Source organism: Narcine bancroftii, chromosome 3, assembly GCF_036971445.1.
Source record: "Narcine bancroftii isolate sNarBan1 chromosome 3, sNarBan1.hap1, whole genome shotgun sequence".
Classification (NCBI taxonomy): domain Eukaryota; kingdom Metazoa; phylum Chordata; class Chondrichthyes; order Torpediniformes; family Narcinidae; genus Narcine; species Narcine bancroftii.
The window spans coordinates 252,540,937-252,563,449 of record NC_091471.1 but is presented as its reverse complement, the minus strand read 5'-3'; the positions used below and the strand labels follow the sequence as shown (position 1 = coordinate 252,563,449).

At 43.6% G+C, this 22,513-nt stretch overlaps 1 protein-coding gene across 8 annotated transcripts in view; it reads left to right on the top strand.

Annotated features, from left to right (window-relative positions):
* Positions 1 to 22,513, top strand: part of LOC138758546 (hepatic lectin-like) — a 129,973-nt gene that overhangs the window by 29,638 nt on the left and 77,822 nt on the right. For 2 of the 8 annotated variants that reach the window (XM_069927627.1, XM_069927621.1), the window contains exons 1-3: positions 6,369 to 6,476; positions 8,788 to 8,839; positions 20,396 to 20,467. The gene's annotated coding sequence lies outside the window, so the exon portion shown is untranslated. Of the gene's footprint in view, positions 1 to 6,368; positions 6,477 to 7,225; positions 7,411 to 8,787; positions 8,840 to 20,395; positions 20,468 to 22,513 lie in introns of those variants that run through there. The other 6 variants (XM_069927629.1, XM_069927628.1, XM_069927622.1 and 3 more) reach the window with 4 other exon arrangements.

Sequence of the window (22,513 nt, the reverse complement as noted above, 5' to 3'; positions counted from 1 at the left end):
CTGCCTGCGATATTGTCGTCGCTTCTCGGTTGTTCACTCTCAGCGTCGGAAATACTGCTCGCCACGGCTTCGGGTGTTTCTGGCGCTCTAGTCACTTCATCAGGAGTGCTGGTAACTGCCTCTGGAACATCATCAGGTCTCTCAGTTTCAGCATCTCGTATTGGCCTTTCAACCTCTTCGCTCGATGTATCTCTGGACTGGTACTTTTTTACACCTGATGCATTTCTCTTATACAGGACTCCAGTCGGAGACTTGACTGTCACCATACTGCCACTTCTGGATACGACAGTATAGGGTTGATGGTAATAAGGTGTGTCTAGCTTACCACCAGTTTCATGCCTCACTAGAATATTATCTCCTGGCATGATGTCTGAGTACTTGGCTCCACGTTTCGAATCTGTGTACAGCTTTGCTGCACCTTTCTTTTCAGCATCGTGGTCCCTCATCTCCTGGTCGTCTCGGATTTCCTTTATTTCTGGCATTTTTGTGCGGATTTTTCTCCCAAAAAATGCTTCTGCAGGACTTTTTCCAGTGGTTGCATGAGGCGTTGCTCGATAGACAGCCACATAAGATAGCAATGCTTCTCGCCAATTTTGTCCTTCAGCGTGTGCAATCCTCAATCGTTTTTCAATGGACTGATTTTGTCTCTCTACTTCTCCGTTGGCTTGCGGCCATTTCAGAGTTACTTTATGATGGTGGATACCTGTGGTCCTCATGTATTCCGCAAATGTCTCTGAAATGAATTGTGGACCATTGTCAGAGTATAATGTAACAGGTAATCCATATCTTGCGAATATCTCTGCTAATGCTTGTATTGTTTTTTCAGTGGTTGTGGACTTCAACACCACGTACTCATAGTATCTGTTGTAGTAATCTATCACTACCATAATTGATTCATCCGTCGGTAAAGGTCCAAGAAAATCAACAGCTACGTCGATCCATGGTCCTGTCGGGAGTTGCGTACTCCGGATCGGTTCTGGCGGAGTACTCCTACTTGTGATTTGACATCCGTGACAAGTTTTAACAAATTTCTCTGCATCTTTATCACAACTTGGCCACCATACCTTGGTCCTGAGGTTTTGCTTGGTACCAACAATACCTAGGTGTCCTTCATGCGCTAAGGATACGATCTTCAGTCTCAATCTTTGCGGTATCACCAATCTGCAACCTCTTAATACACACTGTCCGATGCAACAAAGTTCGTCTCTAATGGGAATGTAAGCCTTGTGAGTACACTTGTCCCATTGTCCACTCTGTATGCATTCTCTTACTTCCATGAGTTCTGGATCACGTTCGGATTCTCTCTCGACTTCCTTCGTAGTCACAGCTTTCGGTGTCGACTAAATAGCTACGAAGCGTACAAAGCTCTCTGTTTCTGTTCCCAATTCTGACTTGGATTGTGGACCACCAACCTTCACCAACCTGGACAGCGGATCAGCAATGTTCGTTTTCCCTGCAATGTGGATTACTTTATATTTGTAGGGTTGTAGTCTGAGTACCCATCTCTCTATTCTGGCACATGGTTTGGATCTAGGTGCATAGATCACCTCTAATGGCTTATGATCTGTGATGAGTTCAAATTCAATGCTGTATAAATATGCATGGAACCTCTCACAGGCCCATACAAGTCCGAGTGCTTCTTTCTCTGTCTGAGAGTATCTTCTTTCCACATCTGATAACGATCTGCTGGCATAGGCAATGATTCTTGGTCCTCCATCATGCATCTGGACCAACACGGCTCCTAAACCAACCGGGCTGGCATCCGCTATGACTTTGGTTGATGCCGCCAGATCGTAATATCCAAGAGTTTTTGCATCTGTCAGGCTTTGCTTCAGCGCTGTGAACGCTTTCTTCCGCTCCGATCCAAAATGAAATGATACACCTTTCCTGGTTAGTTTCCTTAGTGGTTCTGCCACTGTAGCGAAATTAGGAATGAACTTTGCACAAAAATTGACCAATCCCAGGAAACTCCTGTTGCGTTCTGAGGTGCACGTGCCTCTGCAATAGCTTTCACCTTGGCCTCTGCAGGGTTTAGTCCTTCCCGTGTAAGTCTGTGTCCTATGAAGTCCATTTCTGACACACCGAACTGGCACTTGTTTCCATTCACGGTAAGGCCTGCCTCCTGTAGTCTAGATAGTACACGCCTTAACCGTTTGTCATGCTCTTCCTTCGTTGGTGCATGGACTATGATGTCGTCAGAAATGTTGGCAACTCCAGGAATGCCTTGAATCACTCGATGGATTTCATACTGGTAGATCTCCGAAGCTGCATTAATTCCAAATGATAGTCTCTTGCAACGATACAATCCACAGTGAGTCACAAATGTTGTTACATCTCGGGAACCTGGATCCAGCTCTAATTGATGATAGCCCCATTTCAGATCAATTTTTGAGAATACCTTGCTGGTAGTTAGTTCTTGAAGTATTTCCTCCACTGTTGGTATAGGGTGTCGTTCTCTCATTATAGCTTCATTGGCCATTCTCATGTCAACACATATGTCACCCTTTGGTTTGGGCACAGTCACTACGGGACTGACCCATTGTGTCGAATGTTCCACCGGTTCAATAATGTCTTGTTCGATCAATTCTTTAATTTTGGCTTTGACTTTCCCACGAAGTCCAAACGGAGTTCGGCGCATTGGTTGTGCCTTGGGTTTGACCGTTTCATCTACCGCTAGCTTCAATTGTTGACCTTTCAGCTTTCCTACTCCTTGGAAGACTGCGGGGAATTCATGCTTCATATCCTCATATGACTGAATTGAATTGACACAAGCTCCAATATGAAGTATTGCCAGGTCTTGCACTGTGCTTCTACTCAGCAATGGTTCTCCCCTCCTATGACCATAAACTCCGCTTCGGTGTACTTATCTCCAGCCTCAACAGTTGCAGTGAAACATCCAATGGTCTGCAATGGCTTGGTTGCTGTGTATGGATACAGTTTCTTGGAACACTTCTTAGAGGTACAGATGATCTTTTTCCTTTTCAACTTCTCCCATAAATGTCAATCAATCACATTACTGTCACTCCCTGAGTCTACAATAACCTGCACTGTCACTCCACCAACGATCACTGGGACCTTCTCATGATGTACTTCATTCAATGTAAATTGGTAACAACTCTGTTCCTCCTGGGTATCATCATCGTCACCGTCTATCTGGCGAATGGTATCTTTCTTTCCAGGATACTTTCCTTTCCCCCAGGCTTTGCCTTTGGAAGTTGTACTCTTCCTCTTCTGGTCTGCATTGGACTTCCTTTTGCACTTCTTTGCAAAGTGGTCCTTACCTCCACACTTTCTGCAAACTTTGCCTTTGGCCGGGCAATATGGGTCTTTTCCAAAGTGACCTGTTTCCACATCGATAACACTCCACGTCCTGTGTCAACGTATATCTTGGCTGATTATGGCGATGTGAGAGCCTCTTAATTTGCTGGCTTGAGTTGTCTTGCAGGGTCATGGTATGAAATTGCCCTTCAACAGCCTCTAATGCAGCAGCAATGGTTAAAGCATCAGTGAGTTCCAACTCACTCCCTCTTTTCAGTAGACGTCTTCTGAGTTTATCTGATCTGCAGTGCTGTACGACTTGATCCAATAATTGGTTGTCCAAATCAGCTGTTGTAATTGCATCCAACAGCTAGCTGGCGTAGTCTCGTCACGTACTGAGCAATTGTCTGGCCATCTTCTTGTCTCGTTCTCCGAAACAAATGGCATTGAAATGTAGCATTCGGTGTCACTACATAGTGTGCATTTAATGCATCTACCGCTTTCTGGTACTCATCCTTTCTTCCAGTATTCAAAAGTGTCTTAAATGTTTCCCGAACTGAGGGTCCTGCAATGAAAAGAAGTAATGCCCTTCTCTGCGCTTTTTGTTCAACTGTACCGGTATCTAGAAATAGGCCACGACTGTCGGCATAGGATTCAAATTTTTCCAGCCATGCCGTCCACTTCACACTTACAGTGCTTGCATCACCCGTTGGGTCAAAATGAGCAATTCCACTATGTGTTAAAAAGTCACAGTTTGCACTAGCCATGAGGAAATATTCCAGCCCCAAAAGTACTGAGTCAAAGAGAAAATTCTTATCACCTTGAAGTTGTCTGTAATCCTCTGTAATCTTGTTTAGTCTTTAATTTTCTTCAAGCTTCTTTCATCCTCGTCGCCAATGTCACATTTGTGGCCCGAAATGTGAAGTTAATAAAACATTAAACACAAGTTTTATCAGGTAAACTTCTCAGTGGCTTTATTCACCTGTTTCCTTTGTTCTCTTGCTTGTGTTCTTATCTCTCTCTCATACCACGTGACTTCCAGTACATCTCATACATATTCATTATCATGACATCACCTATCTCATCTACCATATCCCTTTAAATCCATCTTATCTATGCATCCATCCATTTTTTTTTTCGACATACAACATGGTAACTGGCCCTTTCAGCCCACGCTTGGTTTTTCTGGCGTTTAGTGCAAGGTTGTTGTGGTGACACCATTCAACTAGCTGATCTGTGTCCCTCCTGTACACTTGCTTATTTGCCATTTGTGATTCTGCCGACAACCATGTTTGCCATTGGCAAACTTCTAGATGGCTTTTAAAATGTGCCTGGCCACACAGTCCTTGGTGTAGAGTGAGCAGAGCAGTGGGCTAAGCACATATCCTTGAGACGCACCTGTGTTGATAGTTAGTGAGGAAGAGACGTTGTTTCCAATTCAGAAATTTCCAGAAGTGCCACATAAGGAATAGGTAGTAGGGACTTCTTTCAACCCCTCAGATGCATCCTGCAGTTACCAATGAAAGTGCAAAACCTGTCCCGACCTCTCTCCCTGAACCCCATCGAGGGCCACAGACACACCTTCCAGGTGCACACTGTCCCACCTGATCTACTGCCTTTGGTCTGGCCTCCTCTATGTTAGTGAGGCTAAACATAGAATGAGTGACTGCTTTGCCCAACACCCACAATCTGTGTGTGGTTCTAAACTTGAGTTTTCTGCAGTCAACCATTTCAACTCCCCCAACAATTCCTCCAGTGTCTTGTGTGTCCCCGGCCTCATCCGTTGCCAGGGTGAGGCCAAATGTAAATTGAGGAACAATGCATCATATTCCACCTGGACAGACTTAACCCTTTAGACTCTGTGTCCCGGCTTTCAGGGACTACCAACAAGTGCATATACTCCATGTCCCCGTTTTCCAGGACTGGTTTCATACCGAACCACCAGATGGTTTGTACTGGTGTTCATACTGTAGTTTACCCATGGACGCAGTCCAGAGTATCTATTATGAAAGGTTGAAAGTGGCCAGAGTCCAAAGGGTTAAATCTAATGACATTAACATTAATTTTACTAATTTTAGCTACCCTCTTCTGAGTTCACAATTCCCTCTTTTTATTAATCTACTCCCGTGTTTAATGTTTTTTTTTCTCTCTCTAACTCCCCCCCCCCCACCCTTATGGTTTCTCCTTCTTCCTGTCCCTCCACATTCCAACACCTTGAAGCCCCTCTTTCCCCCTCTGTCTACATTACCAATTTTATCTTAGCCTTGATAAAGGGTCCCAGCCCGAAACGCTGACTGACCAGTTCCTGCATCAGGTAATATCCACTCTATCTATTCATGCTTGCTTGACATCATTGAGATCAGTCCACTCTCTGCCCTTGTAACTTTTGGAAGCCAGTGTAAAACATTAAAGAATAACTTTTATCCAATTTTGATGCCTCCCCTCTCTACGTTCTGTCTGAGCTTGGATGGTAACTTTGGTCTTTGGTTCACTTTCAGTCGCACAGATGTTCACAGAAATAAGGGACCCCAGTCTGACTTCAAGATTGAGTTTACACTATTGGAAAATAAGAGTAACATTTTTAGGCACATTAAATTTCAGGAATTTTCAAACCAACCTGCCTCTTTTAGCTTCTGTTTGTTGGAACATAGTGTATAGGTTAAGGCAAGGATCACCAGCAATACTCCCTCACTCTCCCGCTTCCCCAGTTATTAAATCACCTAGAAGTTTATTTTTAACTTGCTTTCCACCTCTAAGCGTACGGCAGACAAAAGTTGAAGTATATCATGCATATTACATTTTTAATGTTACGTGTATACTGTATGTGTCCGATGAACCGAAAGCCAATCTACCAAAATTCCGAATATTCAAAAGCTTTTTTCAGTGAGACACGACATCATAATTTGAAAAATAATTTGCCCACTGTGTTCAAGTGGGGCTACAGGGAATGATTTTTATAAAGAAGGCATTTGTCTATGGGTTTCACATTGAAGGAAAGGATCGCACTGATTATTTATGTATAAATTGTCATTTTATTGCCATGAGTTACTGCAACTTTGTGATAAATTGCATTGTGGCATTCTCAGAATTTGAATTGCGTACCATGCTCTCTCCCCCACTCGCCTGCCTGAGCCATTCTCTCTGTCAAATACCCTTTCAGCGGGGTCGCTGAAATTCTGCTGGTGGACAATCCCTGTACAATCTCCTACCACTTACAGGTGAGATGAGACCTCGGGTTCCCGGACAGGATTGGTGATGGTGGTGGGGAGGTGTCGGGGATCGGTGACTGCATGGGGAAGTGTCGGGGATCGGCGACAGTTAATGGGCTGCTTCCCGAATATCTGAAAAATATGTTTAACCAAGATAGGTCTGGTCCCAAGCACTTCAGATAATCATAGATGCAGGTGGAAAGGTAGAAGTAAAAAAGAGCTGAGATGTTGGGGGAGAGGAGCAGAGGACCAAGAACAATAGGAGGAAGGTAAGGGTGTGAAGAGCTTGATGGAGGGAGACAGAGGGGGGAAGAAAGAGACTGAGGAGGGGGTTAATAGAGATTGAGGTCGACTGATGCCCTCAGTTTGGAGATGGAATGTAAGATGTCATTCCACCAATTTGCGAACGGCCTTGGTTTGGCAGTGCACGAGGCCCTGGAAGAATGGCGTGGGAGTAGAGTGTGGATTTAAAATGGCTCCCTGCTATTACAGCAGACACAGAGATTTGGTATGTCATCAAAAACTCTTGCATACTTCTGACCGATTGCATCGCTATCTGGTATGGAGGAGTCTGTTAAGAAAACGCAATTTAGATCAGGATATTCAACGTTACATTTCGAGAACAAGTAAAACGTTGTTTTCACAGCTATGAACTGTGATGTAACACCTAACAGCACAAGTAAAATGTTTCCAGACATTGAAGAATACACTTTTGGATGAGACCAGGATATTCAATGTTACATTCCGATTTTATCAAGGGTAAAATGCCAACGCACAGGACAGGAAAAAAACTGGTGAACCTGGCCAGCTCCATCACGGGAACCAGTCTTCAATCCATTGAGGACATCTACAAGAGGCGGTGTTTTAAGAAAGCAGCTTCTATCCTCAAGGACTCCCACCACCAAGGCCATGTCCTCTTCACTCTGCTACCATCGGGAAGGAGGTACAGGAGCCTTTAGACGAACACCCAGTGGTAGAGAAACAGCATCTTCCCCTCCACCATCAGACCTGAATGGGCAGCGACCCACGACACTACCTCACTTTCTCTTCAAAGTCATTTATTTTTAAAATGTGATTTATCGCGATATTTGCACCTGTGATTCTTCCGCGAAACAACAAATTTTGTGATATGTTCAAGACAAATTCTGATTCTGAGATTGTGAAAGAGAGAAAGGGAGAGAGGGCAAAAGAGAGTGAGGGAGAGAGCAAAAGAACGAGCAAATGAGAGAGGGAAGGAGGAAGAGAGTGTGGGAAAGAGCAAGATAGTGAGTGTATGAGGGAGAGAGGGAGAGTGAGGGAGATAAAGAGAGGGAGGATGAGGGAGTGAGATAGTGAGAGAGAGAAAGAGGGAGAGAGGGAGAATAGTGGGAGAGAGTGAGAGAGCAAAAGAGAGAGGATGAGAGAGAAGAGGGAGTGAGAAAGTGAGGGGGAGAAAGAGAGCAAGGGAAAGAGATAGCAAAAGAGAGAGAGTGAGGAAGTGAGTAAGATAGTGAGAGAGAGGGAGAGATAGTGATGGAGCGAGAGAGAAAATGAGGGAAAGAGAAAGAGTGAAGGAGCAAGAGAGAAAGAGAATGAGGGAGAAAGACCAAGGGGAGTGTGAAGGAGAGCAAAATAATGAGGGAGTGAGAGACGGTGACATAGAGATAACGAAAGTGTGAGAGGGAGTGAAGGAGCTAGATGGAGGGAGAGATATGAGACAGATAGTGAGAGAGTGAGGGAGAGAGCAAGATAGAGAGGGAGAGATAGCGAGAGGGAGGGGAGAGGGAGTGAAAGTGAGTGAGCGAGAGACTAAAGTAAAAAGAGATATAACAAGAGACAGTGAGGGAAAGAGCAAGATTGCGAGCGAGAGGGAAAGAGGAGAGAGTGGGGGAGAGTGAGAGAAAGAATGAAAGAGAGAGTGAGGGAGTGAAAGAAAAATGAGAGAGAGAGAGAAAATAAGGGAACAAGAGTAAGGGAGATAGAGATTGCGAGAAACAGGGAGCTATAGAGCAAGAGGGAGAGAGAGGGAGAAAGAGAGAGATGGAGAGGGAGAGTGAGGGAGAGAGAGAGAGGGAGAGGGAGAGAGATGGAGGGAGAGGGAGAGAGAGAGAGAGGGGGGGAGAGGGAGAGAGAGAGAGAAAGAGAGAGAGAAAGGGAGAGAAAATGCTTTGACCAACAGAGGGTGTTGTGCTGCTGTTCACCATCACTCACTTGGGGAGGTTTTGTTAAAATAAATCACCAGTTAAAGGGAACCTGCACATTCTCTGCACATTTTAATAAGAACAGAAAACAACAGTGATAAGTAAATGACATGAACTTTGCTTGTATTCCATTCGCACAGAAGCTGAAGGAGTCTGGGGATTGGCAGGCTGGGTCGCTGATGGAGAAGAGCGGTGAGTGTCTCCGCCTCTCCTCACTGTACTGTTCACACTGTGGACCCTCCCAGCATGACACGAACCTCTCCCTATTCCAGTCTCATACATCTGCACACCTCTGTTCTTTCTGCACTGTTAATAGGCTGCATCTCGACCTTCCTAAGTTCAAGTTTATTATCACTTTACTGTGCATTATACACCTTCATGAAACAGCATCTCTCCAGACTATGGTGCACATACAAAAACACACAATACACAGAACATAATATACACATAAATAATCAAAATAAATATATTTAAATATTTTGGAATGATTTACTCAGTTACATGACTCTCACAGCCTTCTTGATGGTAGTGGGTTGAAAATACTGTGTGCTGGATCGAAAGGTCTTCTATAATTCCTTAAGGCCTATTCACACAGCGCTCCCAGTAAATGTCATCTACAGAAGAAAGGGAGACCCCAGTGATCCTCTCGTCCATCTTGTTGATCCTCTGTATTGGCTTCCAGTCCGATGGTTTGCAGCTACTGTCCCACACTAAAATGCAACCAGACAGGACAATTCTGCTCCTGTCTTCTTCTCTGGCTTGGCTTCACGGACGAAGATTTATGGAGGGGTAATGTCCACGTCAGCTGCAGGCTCATTTGTGGCTGACAAGTCCAATGCGGGACAGGCAGACATGGTTGCAGCGGTTGCAAGGGAAAATTGGTGGGTTGGGGTTAGGTGTTGGGTTTTTCCTCCTTTGTCTTTTGTCAGTGAGGTGGGCTCTGCAGTCTTCTTCAAAGGAGATAGCTGCCCGCCGAACTGTGAGGCGCCAAGATGCACTGTTTGAGGCGATATCAGCCCACTGGCGGTGGTCAATGTGGCAGGCACCAAGAGATTTCTTTAGGCAGTCCTTGTACCTCTTCTTTGGTGCACCTCTGACATGATGGCCAGTGGAGAGCTCGCCAGATAACATGATCTTGGGAAGGCGATGGTCCTCCATTCTGGAGACGTGACCTACCCAGCGCAGTTGGATCTTCAGCAGCGTGGATTCGATGCTGTCGGCCTCTGCCATCTCGAGTACTTCGATATTGGAGATGAAGTCGCTCCAATGAATGTTGAGGATGGAGCGGAGACAACACTGGTGGAAGCGTTCTAGGAGCCGTAGGTGATGCCGGTAGAGGACCCATGATTCGGAGCCAAACAGGAGTGTGGGTATGACAATGCCAATCTTTGTGAGGTTTCTCAGTTGGTTGTTTTTCCAGACTCTTTTGTGTAGTCTTCCAAAGGCGCTATTTGCCTTGGCGAGTCTGTTGTCTATCTCGTTGTCGATCCTTGCATCCGACGAAATGGTGCAGCCAAGATAGGTAAACTGGTTGACCGTTTTGAGTTTTGTGTGCCCGATAGAGATGTGGGGGGGCTGGTAGTCATGGTTGGGAGCTGGCTGATGGAGGACCTCCGTTTTCTTCAGGCTGACTTCCAGGCCAAACATTTTGGCAGTTTCCGCAAAACAGGATGTCAAGCGCTGGCTCTGAATGGGCAACTAAAGCGGCATCGTCTGCAAAGAGTAGTTCACGGACAAGTTGCTCTTGTGTCTTGGTGTGAGCTTGCAGGCGCCTCAGATTGAAGAGACTGCCATCCGTGCAGTACCGGATGTAAACAGCGTCTTCGTTGTTGAGGTCTTTCATGGCTTGGTTCAGCATCCTGCTGAAGAAGATTGAAAAGAGGGTTGGTGCGAGGACGCAGCCTCGCTTCACGCCGTTGTCAATGGAGAATGCTGTAAAACACAAACGTCTCCAGACACTGTAGTAAAAACACGGAAATGCTGAAGGAGCTCAGCAGGTCTTGATGTGTCCATCGGGAGCTCAGCAGATCTTGATGTGTCCATCGGTAGCTCAGCAGGTCTTGATGTGTCCATTGGGAGCTCAGCAGGTCTTGATGTGTCCATCGGGAGCTCAGCAGGTCTTGATGTGTCCATCGGGAGCTCAGCAGGTCTTGATGTGTCCATCGGGAGCTCAGCAGGTCTTGATGTGTCCATCGGAGGTAAAAATATACTGTATTACTGGTGTTTCTGGCCTGAGTCCTTCTTCAAGATGTAGCAAAAATCAGGAGAGTGTCAGAATAAAGAGGGAAGACTGGCTGGGGGAGGAGTCCAGACCAACAAAAGGTATTAATTGGATATAATAAGAGGAAAGGTGAGAATTGATTTTGGCTCTGTGAAAGGAAACAGGGGAAAAGGGAAGAGTGAGAGAAAGAGAGAGAGAAAGAGAGATGGGTAAAAGGCAACAAGGGGAAATAGAATGGAGGGGTGTCGTCATCAGATCAGGGCCAGTAGCCTTGCTCAAGTCTTCCCAAACCCAAGCTTGATGTTAACTAGCCTGTCTCACCAGGAGAGCAGTGGAAATGTGTTCTGTCATTAGTCCCTCCGCAAGCAGAGGTGATTGTCTGATACTGCGTGACTTTGGTTGACGACAGGTGTCTGCAATCCAGAGAAGGTTGGTTGTGGTGTTAATCTGCTCATTATGAGTAGGGAAATGGGGAATGAGTGTTCGGGTCTCCAATGGTTTGGTCTGGACTCTGGTTGACTGCAGGGGCTGTGGAAGCACTGAAGGTGAAGCTACGGACACTTGGTGACTCTGGGGGGAATCTCTTTTACTTCTCTCTCTTTAACTGTAAGAGGTGCTTCAGGCAATTTCAGCCAGTAGTGAATCCTTTTGCAGCAGGCAAAGGGAATTTCATGAAATATGACACTGCTTTATTGCTATGAAAATAGCAATAACTGCTGGTGATTTATACACTCACCGTTTATTTTTAATTTCAAGCTGGAAGTTAAGACAAACTCAGACGACTGATAACTAAGCACAAGTCAATTGCCCCTAAAGCTCCCAAATTGGTTTGATCCTGGACGATGCCCCCAAATTATGTTACAAGACCAAACCAGCAACCACAAAGAAGGCATATCACACAGGGGTAAAGATGAACAATTAATTTATTAACAAAAACTTCACCTTCATATTTTCATTCAAAAATCTCCCCCTTTTATAACAATGCCCACGGGTTACTATGCAAATTCCTATAACAGCTTAAAACTAATAAATTCCCCAGCCTAAATATAACATATGTAATTAAAGTCTAAGTTATATTTCCAACCAGCCCACAGAAAAACTTAGACACAAAACACACAAAACTCACAAAATTTTGATCTCAACCAAAACAAGATCATAAACAAAATTCAGTTTGTTTAGTAAACTGAAGCCAAAAGATCTTTGAGAGAGAGAGAGAGAGAGAGAGAGAGAGAGAGAGAGAGAGAGAGAGAGAGAGAGAGAGAGAGAGAGAGAGAGAGAGAGAGAGCACAAAATTCGAAATTGTCTTGTGTTGTTGCAGAGAGAAGAACAACGGCTTGGTCTGGATCCTTCTAGCTGCCTTCAGAATGTTCATCCCTTTTGAAATTCCAACATTCTAAACTGTCTTCTAGACAATGACTCCTGCTCTGGGCCTCCTTCCTCTCCACAGCACCTCCCAGTGGTGGTTTATCATCCAAGTCCAGAAATTTTTAGATCATTTTCTGCACATGCCAGTCCATCTCCCACTCTCTCAGCAGTCCACCTTCACCTTGGCTCTCTAAGGCAAACTGTCACTTTTTAACATAAAACCACACAACACATAGATCAATACACAACACAGAACTCTGTAACACCTCCCCAGCTAAAAAAAAATTTGGTCCACAAGAAAAATATTTTAACAATTAATGGAAGTATTACATAAATAAAATAATAAAATAAACACTCCATTTTTTTACAGTAAGTATGTGATTAGATTCTACCCAGATTAACATCTTGACAAATGATCTACTATTTCATTATCCTTCCCCTTTATGTGTGTAATAATTAAATCATACTTTTGTAATAGTAAGTTCCAATTCAATAACCGTCTGTTCTTAATTTTCATTTTAGGCAGAAAAACTAATGGATTATGATCAGTATATATTATTAATGGTTTTTGAGTAGTACAAATATACACGTCAAAATGTTGCAACACTCAAACAAGCGCTAATAACTCCTTCTCAATGGTCGAGTAATTTCACTGATGGTCGTTAAACTTTTTCGAGAAGTACGAAATAGGATGTTCTACTCCATCACCATCCTTCTTCTGCAACAGTACAGCACCGACCGCTTAGTCACTGGCATCCACGGCTAAAGAGAATGGCTTTTCAAAGTAAGGGGACACAAGTACAGGCTGATGGCATAAAATGGCCTTTAACTTCAGAAACGCTTCCTGGCATGCATCTGACCAGATAAATTTTTCTTTCTTTCCAAGTAGTTTTGTTAATGGGAGTGCAATTCCAGCAAAATGTTTACAAAATCTACGAAAGTAGCCAATCATACCTAGAAATCTCTGAAGAGCTTTCTTATTACTGGGGATAGGAAACACAGTGATAGCCAATATTTTTGCTCCAACCGGTGCCACCTGTACCTGTCCTACCACATAAATTACAGTGGCATGTCCAAATTAACCACTGAAGGGTTCAATATGAACTGGTCAATATTCATAGTTGCTGGTTTTACTGCTGGTGATTCATACCCTCACCGTTTATTTTTAATTTCAAGCTGAATTGAGATTGATACTCCCCATAAAACTTTTTTTTTAAAACAGCAGGGTAACAAAAGGCAAATTTATATCCCTTCCTCCAAAGGACAGCTTTAGCCAAATTAAATTTTTTACAGTGTTTAATCTTGACTCAATTTGGCATTTAAAAAAAACCCTGTTATTTTTAACAAGTGTTACAAGATCAAACCAGCAACCACAAAGAAGACATATCACACAGGGGTAAAGATGAACAATTACTTTATTAACAAAAATTCACCTTCAAACTTTCATTCAAAATCCCTTCTGTGAGGTATGCTTCCACCAGTCTCCGAAATAACTGCTCTAATTCAAGCATGTGTTCTTCCCATGTACCCGTACTAATTACTAAATCATCGATATAGGCTCCTGTGTGCTCTAAACCCTGAATTACTGCATTAAGCATTCTCTGAAATGTGCCAGATGCATTTTTCATCCTGAAAGGCATAACATTATACTCATACAATCCTGAAGGTGTAACAAATGCAGAAATCTCCCTGCCTCTCTCTGTCAAAGGAACACACCAGTATCCTTTTAAGAGAACAATCTTTGTAAGAAATTTAGCATTCCCCATCTTATCTATACAATCATCTATTCTGGGGATAGGGAATGCATCAGTCTTTGTCACCATGTTTACCTTTCGATAATCTGTACAAAACCTAATTGAGCCATCTGGCACAGGGTGAACTCCAGTTTGAACTTGATTTTTGAATGAATTCATTTTTGAGCATATAATCCACCTCTTGATCCAACTATCTGCTCTTTTCCTGATTAACTCAGTAAGGATGCTGCTTAATAGGTTTAGCATCACTGACCTCCACATCATGACAAGCCACAGTAGTTCTTCTTAGAACATCTGGGAATATATCCTTAAATTTCATAAGTAGTGTCTTCATTTCTTCCCTTTCTGATTTAGTCAAATGCATTAACTTGGTGTCTAAGTTTTGCAAAACAATAGAATTTTCCAGCCTGGGGCTTATCACTTTCTGTGCTCCATGACCTTCCATGAAACTTATCTCCTCCTTACTTTCCTCTATAACTAGCACCTTGGTTGGAATTCTAGTCTGCTCCTCAGTCATTTTCTCAAAGTAAGGTTTAAGCATGTTCACGTGACAGACCTGTGTCCCTCTTTGACGATCAGGCATCTCAAAGACATAGCTGACCTGGTTATTTTTTGATTTCACCTTATATGGTCCTGAAAACTGAGCTCTCAAAGGGTTTGACTGCATTGGAAACAAAACCAATACTTTGTTGGCAGGTTTAATGTCCCTAATTTTTGCTTTTTGATCATACCGAATTTTCATTTTTCCCTGAGCATTTTTAAAATTTTTCCTTGTCATTTCGCAAGCCTAATGTAATCTGTTTTTAAATTTGGAAACATAATCCAACAGATTGATTGTATATCATTATGTATCCACTGTTCCTTCAACAATAGCAATGGATCCCTGACTTCATGACCAAACACCAACTCAAATGGACTATAGCCAAGAGACTCCTGAGTTGCCTCTCTAACAGCAAACAACAACAAATGGATTCCTTCATCCCAATCCTTTTTATTTTCCATGCAATAAGCCCTCATCATATTTTTCACAATTAAATTGAACCTTTCCAAGGCCCTTAACTTTCAGGATGATAGGCCGACAACACAATTTGATGGGCTCCCAATTCAATCACCACCTGTTGAAATATTCCAGATATAAAATTACTCCCTTGGTCCAATTGAATTTCCCTTGGTAGGCCAAACAGTATGAAAAATTTTAGCACAGTCTTCACAATCGTCTTTGCTTTAATGTTTCTCAGGGGAATAGCCTCTGGAAATCTTGAAGCTGTGCACATGAGTGTTAACAAATATTCATTTCCTGCTTTGGTTTTCGGCAATGGGCCAACACAATCCACTATCACTTTTGAGAATGACTCTCTGAAAGCAGGGATGAGTTGAAAAGGTGCCACTGGGGGTCCTTGATTAGGCTTGCCCACCAGTTGACAAGTGTGACAGGTTCTACAAAAGTTCACAACATCCTTTCTTAATTTCAGCCAATAAAACTGTTTCCTTATCTTTCTACCATCTTCTTCACTCCAAGATGACCTCCTAAAGGTGTACTATGAGGCAACTTTAATATTTCATTCCTGTAAGTTTTGGGAATTACAACTTGCCTTATTACCACCCAATTTTCACTGGCAGGTATCGCTTGTGGTCTCCACTTTCTTATCAATATTCAATCTTGAACAAAATAACCTACTGGCACAGTTTCAATTTCCTGGTTAGACAGAATCTTATCTCTTATCCCAGCAAGATCAGGATCATCCTTTTGCCTGGCTGTTAATTCTTCTCTTGACAACAGCAAAGCTGGATCCTTAGGTTTGTCCTCAATGCTTGCCTCCTCTACAGGATCATCACAGACTTTCTCTACCTCTACCATTTTTCTAGACATGGCTCTAGTAATGGCACATGCAGGGTAGATTTCCAAATCATTTTTGGACTCATAAACCAATGGTTTACTTGTGAGTTTCACCGCAGGTATGATTTTACCTTCTGCTAAATCATTCCCTAATGAAAGAGAAACTCCATCCACTGGCAGACTTGATCTTATCCCTATCTTATCCCTATCGTAGTGATTTTATCACTATTCTATGCAAAGGTATAGGCTCTGCTTCACCACCAATGCCTTTTATTAAATTCACATCTCCAGTGTCAGTCTCCTCACCAAAATTCAAAATGTTGTTTAATACAAGCGATTGAGCTGCTCCAGTATCCCGCAAGATTTTAACTGGCATTTGATTGGATCCTTCTTTAACTGGAATGAAACCTTCAGTCATGAATGGTTTAAAAATATCCCTAACATTCTCACTCTGAACACAAGCAGTTGGTACCACCCCTTTCTCTTTCTTCCTTTTTAGTACAGGACAATTTGCTATTATGTGCCCTGTCTTCTTACAATAGTGGCAAATAACCCTCAAAAAATTATCCTTCACCCATTTCTCTTCCTCTCTTCCTTTAACCTCACTTCTAGATTTTCTTTCTACTCTACTTGGATTATCAGCAGTATTCCTTTGAAAGGTTTTCCCTGGTGTCCACTTAGGCTAGTGGGTTAAAGCATATTCTTCTGCGAATTTAGCGAATTCTTGCCAAGTTTTTATAATTTTCTCTGCCAAGTACACTTGAATATCGTCAGGAACACAATTTTTAATCTCCTCAATCAGAATGATTTCCCTCAATAAATCAAAGTTATTTTCTACTTTCAATGTGGCACACCACCGATCAAAACACACAACCTTTCGATAAGCAAAATCCAGGTAAGATTGGGCTGCTGCTTTTTTTTAAAACTCCTGAACTTTTGTCTATAAGCCTCTGGGACTAGTTCATAAGATTGGAGTATAGCCTGCTTTACAAATTTGTAATCAGCTGCTTGTTGTACCATGAGACATGAATACACCTGCTGGGCTTTCCCTTTAAGAACACTTTGTAGCAGGAATGACCACTGGTCTGATGGCCATTTTAAATTTACAGCTATTTTCTCAAAATGCTGAAAATACTGGTCTATTTCAGCTTCCTCAAATGGAGGAACTAACTTCACATCTCTACTGACCAGTAACCTCTCCACCTGACTAGCACATGGGTTTTGGGCTTTTCCCTCTCCTTGCGTTAGGGTCAGCTTTAATTTAGTTAGTTCTAGCTCGTGCTTCTGTTCTTTCTCTCTCTCTCCCCCATTTCTAGTTTTCTCAAAGCCAACTTTACTTCCTCTGAAGTTTTCTCCTCTGAAACTGTTCTAATGCAGCTTCTTCAAATACCGCCTTTCCTACATAGTGCTTAACAATCTTTCAGGCAATTTCCTTTTTTTTCACCCCATTTCTTACTGTAAGAAGTTTTAACTTGCCAAGTTTAACCATCAGTTCTGACTTTTTAGCCATTATTAAATTAACCACTGAAAGGTTCGATATGAACTGGTCAATATTCATAGTTGCTGGTTTTACTGCTGGTGATTTATACACTCACCGTTTATTTTTAATTTCAAGCTGGAGGTTAAGACAAACTCAGACGACTGATAACTAAGCACAAGTCAATTGCTCCTAAAGCTCCCAAATTGGTTTGATCCTGGACGATGCCCCCAAATTATGTTACAAGACCAAACCAGCAACCACAAAGAAGGCATATCACACAGGGGTAAAGATGAACAATTAATTTATTAACAAAAACCACCTTCAATTCAAAATCCCCCCTTTTATAACAATGCCCACCGGTTACTATGCAAATTTCTATAACAGTGTAAAACTAATAAATTCCCCAGCCTAAATATAACATATGTAATTAAAATCTAAGTTATATTTCCAACCAGCCCACAGAAAAACTTAGACACAAAACAAACACAACACACAAGACTCACAAAACTTCGATCTCAACCAAAGCAAAGATCATAAACAAAATTCAGTTTGTTTGGTAAACTGAAGCCAAAAGATCTTAGAGAGAGAGAAAGAGAGAGAGAGAGAGAGAGAGAGAGAGAGAGAGAGAGAGAGAGAGAGAGAGGAGAGAGAGAGCACAAAATTCGAAGTTGTCTTGTGTTGTTTGTAGAGAGAGGAACAACGGCTTGGTCCCGATCCTTCTAGCTGCCTTCGGAAGGTTCATCCTTTTTGAAATCCCAAAATTCTAAATTGTCTTCCTGACCATGACTCATGCTCTGGGCCTCCTTCCCTTCCACAGCACCACCCAGTGGTGGTTTATCGTCCAAGTCCAGAAATTTTTAGATCATTTTCTGCACATGCCCAGTCCATCTCCCATTCTTTCACCTTGGCTCTCTAAGGCAAACTGTCACTTTTTAACATAAAACCACACAACACATAGGTCAATACACAACACAGAACTCTGTAACAGAGCCATTCCCCCTCTCCCTGTCTGCTATTGTGCCCTCCCTCCCATATCCATCTATAACCTCCTGCCTGTGAGACTGCTCCTCCCCTGCCCCCCTCCACCATTTTATTCAGACGCCTGCCTTCATTTTGCTCATTCCTTGATGATGGGGTCAAGCCTGAAACAGTGGTCATTTTTCTATATCTTTGCTCTACATGAACTCCCCAATTTGCATTCTATGCAATTTACCTGCATCCGCACAGACGACCAAAAATTTAAAAAGATATAAAATTTACACGGTTTATGTTATATTTGACAAACTACAACAAGGATACAGGGCAAGTAAGAGCCAAAATGTGCACACTTACCTTGTTAGTCAGAGTCTCGGGGACCATAGGCTGGGCACAGCCATCTTGATTCCTGTGTTTGGTTGGCACATCCATGAGAGTTAAAGGCACAAATTCAATATCATTAGGGGGATTAACTCTTGCACATGCAACATCCATAATCCAATACGTGAACCCTCCATGCATGCCCAAACTGAAGGTTTGCATATGAATCAAGATGGCCGCGCTCAACCTATGGACCCTGGGACGTCGACAAAAACAAGGAAAATTCAGATGATGAAAATTTTGATTAAAAGATTTGGTTTAGGACTTATCTACTCCACACATCGGGCAAAATTCCAACTTGCATCCATTTTGAGATACAACCAATCCTCGGTCCCGATTATGGTCATCAGTCGGGGAGTACCTGTATAAAAATCATTGGATGACCTGATGAGTTTGTCCAGCATTGTACTTTTATGTGCAGTCACTGCATCTAAAGATCTTCATTTTTCACCCCCTAGTTCATCCAATAGTGCTAAATCATTTTCCCCAGGAAAAAGAATTCACTTAAAGCACATCCCTCATGTCTTTATAAACCTCTGTTAGGTCATCCTTCAAAAGCAGTGCTTCTGTTGCAGTGCTGCAGATCTTCCTTGAGGTGCAAGGCTGCTTTCCACATGGACCTTTTACAGATGAACAGTGACTACGCACTGAGAGCTGATCAAACACTCCTTTGTATCCTCAACTCAAGCAGCTCTTTGTGTTTTAAGGATTCCCCTGGTGCTTTTTCAATGTCAGTCCTGGACAATCCTGCCTTTTCGTGAACAATTCTTCCTTTGTTTGAGGAGCTCCACGTGACAACGTCTCATGTGCCAACACATTCTTTCCTTGATTTCACCTTCTGCGGTTGATGACTTTTCACCCTTCCTGATTTATCCCTTTCTTCAACTTTGTGCACATCTGCACAATGACCTTGGCTCCCATCAGTGGTTTCCATTCAAAGACAGTGGTGTTGCGACTGCTGGCCAGACCATTACTAGCAGGGTCCATCCCCAACCCCCATCTCATTGCCTGACTCTCAGGGAGTTCACACACTTTGAAGCAAGGCTTTTGATCCACATAAAGTCTGGGAATTAGGTTTTAGATTTCAGGTTTATTGTCAGAGTACATACAGAACATCACATACAACCCTGAGATCCTTTTTCCTGCGAGTGCGGTCGAATTACCAGAACTGGTAGTGCAAAAAATAAATTGCACACAGCATAAACATGTTTGTATGTATGATTAGAACCACAGAACTATAAAACACTTCACCACCAAAACAGACCATTCAGCCCATTTAGTCCATGCTATTATTCTAATACAAATGCAAAAGTACTGGAGCACCTCAGCCAGTCTCACAGTGTTCATAAGATAAAAATATATATATGATGTTTCGGGCCTGAGCCCTTCTTCAAGGTACGAGTGAAAAGCAATCAGATGCCTGAATTAAAAGGCTGGGGAGAAGGGAAGAAAGGCAGGAGAAGGAGCCTAGACCACAGACAAAGGGCGTTAATTGGAAATGGAGAGAAGGCCAGGAGGGAGGAATGGTGAGAATTGATTGGGGGAGGCTGGGGGGGGGGGATAGGGAATTTGGCTGTGAATGCAGAGCTGGGGTAAAGGAGACAGAGGGAAGAGAGAGAGACAGAAATAGAGGAAAGGAGACAAGGATGGATGGCGGGAGGGAAAGTCGATGTTAATGCCATCTGTTTGGAGGGTGCCCAGACAGAATATGAGGTGTTGTTCCTCCAATTTACAGGTGGTCTCAGTCTGCCAGTTCATTCCGCAATCCCAGTGGCTACCGACTTTTGTGTCTCGCGCTATTTGTGAGGTAATGTTACAGCTCTATAAATCTCTGCTATGGCCACGAATAGAATATTTTGAGAAACAAGATCGGCCACAGACACTGTGATTGTAGTAAACCCGCCGAAATGCTGGAGGAACTCGGTGGTCTTTTCAGCATCTATAGGAGACAAAGATATCTTATTGATGTTTTGGGCCTCGGTCCTTCTTCAAGGAAAAATCAGAAAAGGCAGACTTAGGATAGATCAGAAAGTCTCAGAATGGGGGAGGAATCCAGACCAACAAAAGGTGTAAATTTGATGTGATGAGGGACTAGGTGAGAATTGATTATCTCTATGCAAAAGGAGACAGGGAAATGAGAGACAACGGGGGAAGTGGGGGATGGGGGGCAGGGGTCCTCCAACATTTTGGTGCTTTTACTACAATCACAGCATCTGCGGCCTGTCATGTTTCTCTCAGCTCGGTTGATCCACTGCAAAATCTCTTCATGAGATGCCTGACCTGAAGAAGTTCTCTTCCTCGCTTTGAAAAGAGTTCTGTGAGATTCTCTCTCACTGTTCCCTATCTGCACTCCCTGCTACTCTCAAGCTCTACCACCACGTTCTCACCCACAGCCGTCTGGGGCCAAGTGCATTTCAGCTCTGATTCCGAACCTTCCAGTTTGCTCCCCACCAGGATCTCAGGTACATATGCTGCATTGACTCCTGCTCACTTCACTTCTGCTGTATCCTATGGACTACCCTCAGCTCAACTCGCAGGTACCAGCGGACACTCACTCTCTCACTACCACAGCTCTGCAGCTCACTCGCCATGATCTGCCATGGACCTCTCCTACACCTCATCCTCCACCAGATCCATGCATTTTACTGCCAATTCTACACACACCTGGCATCCATCAAGGATCTGAAACTCCCCCCCACCCCTCCCACCTCCCATCTGATTCTCCAATCTGCCCTGGCAGTTTACAGGACCGAGTTCCTGACACGGGTTTGCCTCAGTGACCTACAGGATCAAGCCTCCGACATGAACTCAACAACTGACAGAACCGAGCTTCAGATGTGAGTTTCCACCCTGGTCCCTGTGACCTACAGGATCAAGCCTCCATTGTAAACACCCACCTTGGATCTGGGAGCGCAGGGACCGCTCTATCTCCACCCTCTGACTTTCCAAACCTTCCCCATCCTACCCTCCACTTCCTGATCCACCTCATCCTCCTCCCTTTCCTGATGCCCTCCACTCCATTGAACCTCCATTGAACATCTCCATCACCTCCAACCTTCCGCTCTTGGAGACAAAACTCTCCATCCTCAGTAGTGGCCCCACCTTCACCCACACCTTAAGTTTCACGTACCCCATGATGTTGAACTCTTCTTCTGTCGGCTCCATCTCCATGCCTACTTCCACATCCATGATTCTCCCCCCCCCCCCCCCCGCACCCACTACAGATCCATTCTCCTGCTTTAAACCTTCTTCATCCTCCTGGACACCTTCTTCCAGTCTTCTAGCTGCTCTGGACCTTTATATTTCCAACTGCCACCGTGACATCAACTGTATCGGCTTCACTACTCCCTTCACTCATTCTAAACTCACTTTCCCTCGGAACACCTGGCCCCCACTCCCTCTGCACCAATTCAAACTTCACCATCAAATCTGCAAACAAGGGTGGTGCTGTTGTTGACCAGCGCATTGACTTCTACCTGGTTGAAGCCAGACAACAACTCTCAGACACCTCCTCCTACTTACCCCTCCAACAGGACCCCACCAGATCTCACACCATCTCTGAACTTATCATTTCTGGTCATCTCCCTGGCACAGGCTCTAACCTTATTGTTTCTTAACCCCATACTGCCCGTTTCTACCTCCTACCCAAGATCCACAAACCTAATTGTCCTGGCAGACCCATCATGTCCATGTCCTCCTACCCCATCACATTGATCTCCGCTTACCTCAACTCTGTTTTGACACCCTGGTCCAGACCCTCCCCACCTATATCAGGCACTGACGTGCTTTCTTCATGATGCCATTAGTGTGTTAGGTCAAGGAAAGGACCTCTGAGGTAGTGACTCCCAAGAAC